Below are 7,892 nucleotides of genomic sequence, written 5' to 3'. Positions count from 1 at the left end.
ATGTTAAGGAAGCTACCTGTAACAGGGTCACCACCTCCAGAGTATCCCCTCATGACTGGGGTGGCTCTGGAGCAGCCCTGCCTCAATTTCCTGCTGAGGTTCCCTGAAATAATCCACAAATACTTTCTTATGGTTAGTAGCACACCTTCTTGATGATGGTTTTATAACAGAAAGTTCAAAACACTCCTCAAAGTCCCAAAGTAAAGTCCATTACCACACACAAAAGTCCATCCTCAGCTCCAGCAGATTTTGCCAGTCCTGGGTTTTTTCTGCAGTCCCAACCTGCTCTTCATCAAGCAGTCACCCCTGGCCCTTTCTCGATGGAGTCCTTCCTTCCTTCCATGATCCAAAACACCTGGAGCAATCTTCTTTCAGGCTCAGTGAGGTCAGCAGGTAACCCCCCCTGCTGCTCTGCTGGCTCTCCCATAGACACCCAGGATCTCCTGCAGGAGTCTTGCTATTCTCTGCAGCTCCTTTGCTTAAGTTTCTCTCACAGTCTAGCCACTTTTCTCTCCCTTATTTATCCCAAAGGCCTGACTGAATCACATGAGCTATCTTCATTTTCCCAAGCTCGGGAGGTCACAGGAGGGACTGAGACCCATTTCCCATTAAAGAGCCAGCCACCCTGGGACATTGTCCTATCAACTTTAGAAGAGTTGATATAAACTGTGGTTCCCCAAATGACAGCATTATTCCTAAAATTATTAAAGCAAAGAAATCAGAGGACTTGTTATGGAAGAATCATTAGATTATGTTTGAAGACTGAGACAGGTTTAAGACACATGTTGATGACTTTAAAATGATATTGAACATGTTGATTAGGGAAAACATTACAGAAAAATTAAGGGCCAGATCCTCAACTCATATAAATTGGCATAGCTCCACTGAAGTCACTGAAGATCTAGCCCTGATTTTTTTAAAAAAAAAGTAATTTAGCTCCTGTAATATACTTAATTTTGGCTGGAGAGAAGGTTCTGAAGGTCAAGATTGATTAGATGCCTTTTCTGAGCATTTTAAATTTTTTTATTTTAAAAGTAATCTGTTAATGGTAGGGTAGCTATTGTCTTTTGCTTACACAGCTCTCATGATTTATCTGTTAGGACTTCTTCTGAGTGTCAAATTCTTATAGTATCTTTCAGATCCTCAGATGGCTGAGATAGGATTCTTTCTTTAATTAAAAGGAAGAGGATTGAGTTTCAGGATAACTGTGTTTTGATATTCCCAGATGTATCTAAAGTCATTCAGATTAGGAGAACTAGGTTTCAGTCTTTGAAATTAGACTTTGTTAAATTGGAAGCTGAGGCTGCAATTTTCTATCCACCGAAAATGTGAGTGATTTTAAATAGTACAAGGTAAATTTTCACTGATTATGATAGATGCCAAATGGCTTTTTGATTGAGGGCTGGAATCTGATCTCCTTTACAGTGGAGTTATTCTGGATTTACACCAGCATAACTGAGATGAGAATCTGTCCCTAAATTTCCTCTTCCCCAAAGAAAAATTGTTTGCCACATTAACTAATATAATTAAAAACAATGGGCCACAGCTGATGTAAATTGGCACAATGACACTGAAGTCAGTGAAGCTCTGCCAGTTTCCACTGTGGAGCATTTGGCCCTGTGTTTTCCTGGTTTAAAAATATCCCTCCTGGGAGATTTCACTGCACTTTATTGATAATAAATTGGGAGTTTTTTGCAACTAAAATTTTTACAGTATTTCATCTATGGGCCAGATTCACTGGTAGGCTCAGACTTCTCTGTGTCAGTCCAATGAGGCAAAGCAGCCATAAACTCAGTTTAACTGTCCAGTTAAGGTGGGTTCATGGCTGTTTTGTGTTGCCAAAGCTGGAGCTTATTGGTGTATCTGGCCCTACATACCTGTATTAGCCCTGCAATACCAGCATCTGTGACTAATCTAATTGGATATGTAGGTTTCACTGTTTGTAACTCTCTTTATAGTTTGCTATATTTTCCAGCTATTGTAATCCTGCATAGCTGCCTCACTTTAGTAATCCTTATTTGCGGAGGCAAACTTTGCAGGGCTGGCCCCTTGGGTGTAAAATTTTACATTTTGGTGATGGCCTTAAAACTGCCAATAAAAGAGTGTTAAAGAAAATTGAACAACATATTTAATCAAGTAGTTTATCAGCTGCCTGTAAAGAGTGACCATGTGAACTAAGGGCCAAATTCTCAACTCGAGCAGCTGAGATGGAAGCTAGGGGCATACATGAGGAGAAGGAAAGAGACTTCTTTCCGCCAAACAGCTGCCTTGCTGAGGCTTTCTAGTTCACTGATCCTACATGCTCCTAGCATAGCCCTACCACCGGGAGGGGAATGGCAGGAAGATCAAATGGATGGCTTTATATCAATTTCAATGGGGCTTTGGATCAAACCCTTTGGAATCCCAGTGCTACCCGCCCTCAGAGAGGGAGATGGATTAGATGATTTAATAGGTCTTTCCATTACTAATTTTTACTAGTCTATGTTGCTGCTCCCTAAGTAAGGCTCTGTTTCTTAGCGATGTTTCAAGAGAGCCTCGGCCCTTTTGGTTTTCAGTACCCTACGGGAAAAATCATGCGCTAGAGCACTAGGAACATTCTCCAAGCTGCGTGACAGCACTAACATTCAACTGGTCAGCACAAATTCAAGACGCGTCCAGAATGAAGAGTCACCTTTTGCTCAATTTTAATACTCACAGCAATGTTTACATTTAAAATGCACTAAAAGCTGACTTCACTTTTGATGGTCACTTGAGTGTTAGGAAATATGTTTGTCCTCTCTTTTTCAGCAGAAGCCCATTGGGAAACGCTTTTGGTTACAGCCTGCTACTGATCTCATACGATGTAAAGAGGCTGAAATATGTGAAGTCTGCAGCTGTTATTGTGTCATGTTTACATGCATTGATGTGCAGTAGAAGCAGAAGGAGTGAGCATGGTCAACTGAACTACCTTACGATAAATAGCAATAAATAATTCAGATTCTCATTATAACAGGGGAACGCAGCTCCAGTACACTGGAGAGAGCCTGTCTTTGTGTGAATTGGTATGCGGTAGCTGTTTAGTAGCCATAGCATGTAATCTAGCATTAATATTAACATAAATCAGCTGCTGGAATTAACAATATTTCTAAAGTCTTATATGATAACTGAATTCACTTTATATTATTTAGTCCTCCTGGGCATTTTAATAATCATGTAATAGAAATGTTGGAGTAGTTGAGATATTCTTTATATTGCTCTATGAAAGGTCTTTAACACAATGTCTTTAGCAGACAGTTATGATAGAACGCGTTGTACAAAAAGAAATATGCCTATTTTGGTAATATGGGTATGTTTCATTAGCTCAGCCTGGAGCGATATGACATTACATTTTAAAAGGAATACAATTAATAACAATGAGAGATTTTTTAGCACTCAGAGTATAGCTGGAGGAACTGAGCCAGGTGTCAGGGCAATTAAGTAGACGCGCTGTATTACCTTTGTCTGAACACTCATAACATCAGCCTGTCTCAATATGTTGAATAGGAGATTTCTTTACAGTAGGATTCCTAATTTATTTTGATGTTTCCTATAAGTCAGATAATAATAAAAAGGAGTTTTTATTAATCTTTAAAAATGTGCAAACCTCAGGAATTAGCATGTCTTATTGGATCGCTATATTTTCCATTTTCCATACAATATGGAATGATTGTAAGGGAGATATGCACAATAGCTTCTCAGTGCTGAACTTAATAGAAGCATCATATCTGTACTGTGGAAGAGGACAAAGTGATGCTGGCACATGCATAGCCCATGTATTAGATAGCTGCAATCCGGGAGAAAGTTATACTTCGAGTCTACTAAAATAATGAGCATGGGTATTTTGTTATTCAGCATTACCCTTTATGTTTTATGTTAAATGACAGTGAAACTTCTGGAACACGCTCCTTGCCTAGAGTCACAGTATCCAGCTATTCTTTCATCTCTAAAGAGGTTTCATTATCTCCTGCAGTCCTAAAAATGCTATTTTTAACATTGCAGGCCAGATTGAATAAGGGTAACAATAGATAAATGAATTGGGCATGATTGAGCCAGTTTAGATACAGCCCTAAGTAGGGGTTGGCACATAGCTGTGCCAGCCCAGTAAGAACACCAGGAATTCAGTGTGCAGCAGAGGCAAGTCCTCTAAGGAACAATTCCTCCAGAGTTTATATTTTGTGCTGGAGGTGATGGGGGAAGCTGAGTCAGCCTTGCAACAAACTTACTTCGCAGCTTGCATCCAGACAGCTCCATTGGCAGGTGCAGACGATGAGTGAAGTCATATCTCCACCTACTTCTGTCCCTTTCTGCCTTGTCCCACCCTGTCCCTCACACTCGCTTGCAATCCCTCCTAGGCCTGCAGCCATGATCGAGATAGGTGCTATCTGGCTGAGCAGGAGGGGTTGGGGCTTGCTGACTCACACTGTATGGCTGTGTAGGCTGAGGGTATAACCTGGCCGTGTGCTATTCTGAACATGAAATTTGATTTTTCAAAACAAAACAAATGCAGAAACAAAAAGTGTTAAATCTCACGGCTGCAGGGTAAGCCCACTCTAATCCTCAAAGGCATCATCCAGGTAACAAAATAGAATCACATCAAATCAAAACTAACAAGAGCAGGGGGAAGGAAGGTACTGACAGCATTTTATTGGTTATCATCAACAGTATGTAAGAGGATGGATGAAAATACTGCTCCTGAGCCTGGGGGGTGGGGATTAATAAGCAACTCCATAGCCATTCATGAGTAATATATTACAATTTTGTAGATAATAAATTCTTAGTCTAAGAAGCTCCAGGTTATTTCTTACTTACACAGCTACTTGGTTAATGTAACACTAAGCCAGTCACCTCAGCTGCTTGCTATTTTCTAGTTTCCCAAGGTTTCTGACTGCAGTAATTCTAACTGCCAACTCATGCTTCCTGTGACCACTATTTAGTCCCTGCATATATGCAGAAGCACACATCTCTTCAAACAATTAAATCATCCCAAACTGCTCAGGGACTGCAGACCTGCAAGTGTTATGTGAGCAGTTCCCCTCCCCTGCTAAGTATTATTGACAAATCCATCAAAGGCAGTGATGCATTGGTTTCCACCTTACCTAGAAGGACACTAGGGCAACAGTGACATGCTGTCACCGTGGTAACTGCTGCTGAAGTGAACAGCCTGTTGGGATAGGTGACCTCTGTTGGCAGCACGCCTACAGATGTAGCAGTCGCAAGGCAGCCATGTTACTGGGACCCAAAGGAGCGGCCTAGTGCCCTCCAATTGATTCATTAGGCCTTAAAGGTATCGATCGCTCCAATTTGCAGGAATTTATGATATTGATATTGGACTGATTAACATTTTGTGCCAGACTGGTTCGATATGTACTTGTAACAGCTTTTAATGATTAATTGACTTTTATGATTCCATCTCAGTGCTGTCAGTGAGCTGTGAACTGTGGGCAGGCTCATTCCCAAACTGCCTCTCAAGTGGCACAGGGCAGTGATTGAATACCTAGGAAATTAGTGTCCTGGCTGTCTCATTTTATGAAAGATAAATGCTATGACATTTAATGCAGACCTTCATTTAGAACAGAACTAAGCAAATCATTTTGCAATTTAATCATAAACAGATAAATATCAAAACTTGTTTAGCATTTTACCAGTTAAGCAGGTAGACAATGGAGGTAAAGCAAAGTGTGCAGTGGGGAAAAGGCAAAGGTAAAATAAGATAATGAGGACTGGAACAATCAGCGTTTTAATACTCAGAGTTTAATACAGATAATAGTACATCCACAATTCAGGCATGTTCTTCTGCTTAAACAGAAAATCTCTTTGTCTCTTTTTCTCTCAGATACTCTCCATTTGCTTTCCACCATGTTAGCTGTAAAGTGAGGACCTATTCCACATGACAAGAAATCTGGAAGAAGAAAAAAATGATAATCTGCTCCCTAAAACAAATAGAAACATTATGGAAAAATTGAAGAGGAAAACCAAAATTGTATTATACTCTATAACAACTGAAAGAGATTGTCTGGAAGGCTGTGCTGTCAACTCCTACTTTGTTGTATTCACATTTATAGTCTATTCCTCTCCATTCATTTTAATTAAAAACCTTTACAAGTTTCTTTTTAAATAACTGTCTAAGCAAGACATCAGATTATGCATCTTTATCCATACAAGACTAAAAAGACATATTTTGATTCTCTTTAAATTTTGTCTTCCTTCTCCTTACCATTCCATCTAGCTCAGTTGATTGACGTAAGAAATAAGGACACTATGGGCCAGATTCTCTAAATCATTAGGTCTCTTTGCACCACTTGGGTAGTGCAAAGAGAATGGAGAGATTCTGAATCTCCCCACTTGAGGATTCCCTTGGTGTGGAGTAGGCCCCAACTAGTGAAAGGCTGGCACAGCTGATTCCTATTTCATCTGTGTCTACAGCACCCTTTTCAAACAGTGTGTTGCAGGCAGGAAGGGGCATAGCTGAAGCACTACTGGCGTACACCAATCCCCATCTCACAGATGGCCCCTAGGAGCCATGTTTCCCAAACAGTGGGTCATGGGAAGGTTCTAGATGGGTCATGGGCGTGGTGTGGAGGGGAGATCCCTAGGGAGAGGTGTGTGTGTGTTGGAGAGTGGACCTGCCCCACATTCACCCCACAGTGGTGGCTCTTGTCCCATGGGGCTGGGCCTGGCTCCTCACTCCAGGCATTGTGACCTAGCACATGGGATTGCAGTACCTCTCAGGTTTGCCCTGACTGCCCAATGCCACTCACTCAAAATTGGCCTAGCCACCCCGTTATGATCCCGTGCACCCGACTACAACGCTTGGAGCACAGCACTGGGCCTAGCCCCACAGGACCAGAGGTGAGTAGAGGATGGGTTTGCCCACCAATCCCCTCCCCTGGAGCCTCCCCTCTGCACCAGGCCAGGATTAGAACTGCGGTGCTGGGGTAAGGGGTGGTGCTCTTTTGGGAGAAATGCCCCCAAAAGACCCCAGGACTTAAAACTGAAGCAAATCAGAGATTAACAGCAGACCCTGGATGGCCTGTGCACAGGACAGTACTTTGGTCTACCCTTCCCCCTCTTCTTCTTCCATTACACCCAGGCTTGGTCAGCCTTGGGTTGTGCATGTGTGAGTATGAGAGTGGGTTAGGACTTGGGCACTAACGCTTTTTTCCTTCCTCTGAGTGACGTGGGGGTGGACCCATCACTCATCACTGTTATTTTATTAATAAAGCTTTAAAATTTTGTCACTTGCTATGGTCCTTCATCTCCTCCCCTAATGATCCTGCAGCCTCAGCTTGATCACCTGATGACTTACGCAGACTGGTAACATAAATCTGTCACAGTCAGTGCCCCTTCAGAAGGGCAAGAAGGAGGAGACAGTGGAAGAGGAGAAGGATGCTGGCCAATGATTTTGGTTTTCCTTCTCCCTAACTGAAAGGAACAAGTGAAGTGGGGCGCCTGACCTGGGTTGCTTGGCTTACTGAAGAAGTCCCTGCCAGGGCAAGTGAGCAGGATAGAAGAACAGCAGGGAGGGAAACAAAAGAGAACTCAAGGATGTTGATAAAATTTAAGGATATAAACCTGACTCTAGGAAGTCAATGGCAAAACTCCCACTGACTTCAATCAGGTCAAGATTTCAATCCATGACTTTATGTCTCCATGTCTGGCCATATTTCGCATCGTTACACCCCTTCAGCTCCGCTGATATTAATCAAGTTGCATGGCTGATACTGAGGGCAGAATGTGGCCCATTTTTATTATATCACAGTGAATGCTACACATAATTATCTTTGCTTTGAGTAAAATATGGCTAAGTCAAATACTATTAAGTCAGATAATATTGTGGCAAGATTACTGTAGAATTAGAGCAATGTTTTTCTCAC

Source organism: Chelonoidis abingdonii, chromosome 1 (assembly GCF_003597395.2).
Source record: "Chelonoidis abingdonii isolate Lonesome George chromosome 1, CheloAbing_2.0, whole genome shotgun sequence".
In the NCBI taxonomy this organism is placed as follows: Eukaryota; Metazoa; Chordata; order Testudines; family Testudinidae; genus Chelonoidis; species Chelonoidis abingdonii.
Note: the sequence above shows the minus strand (reverse complement) of the source record.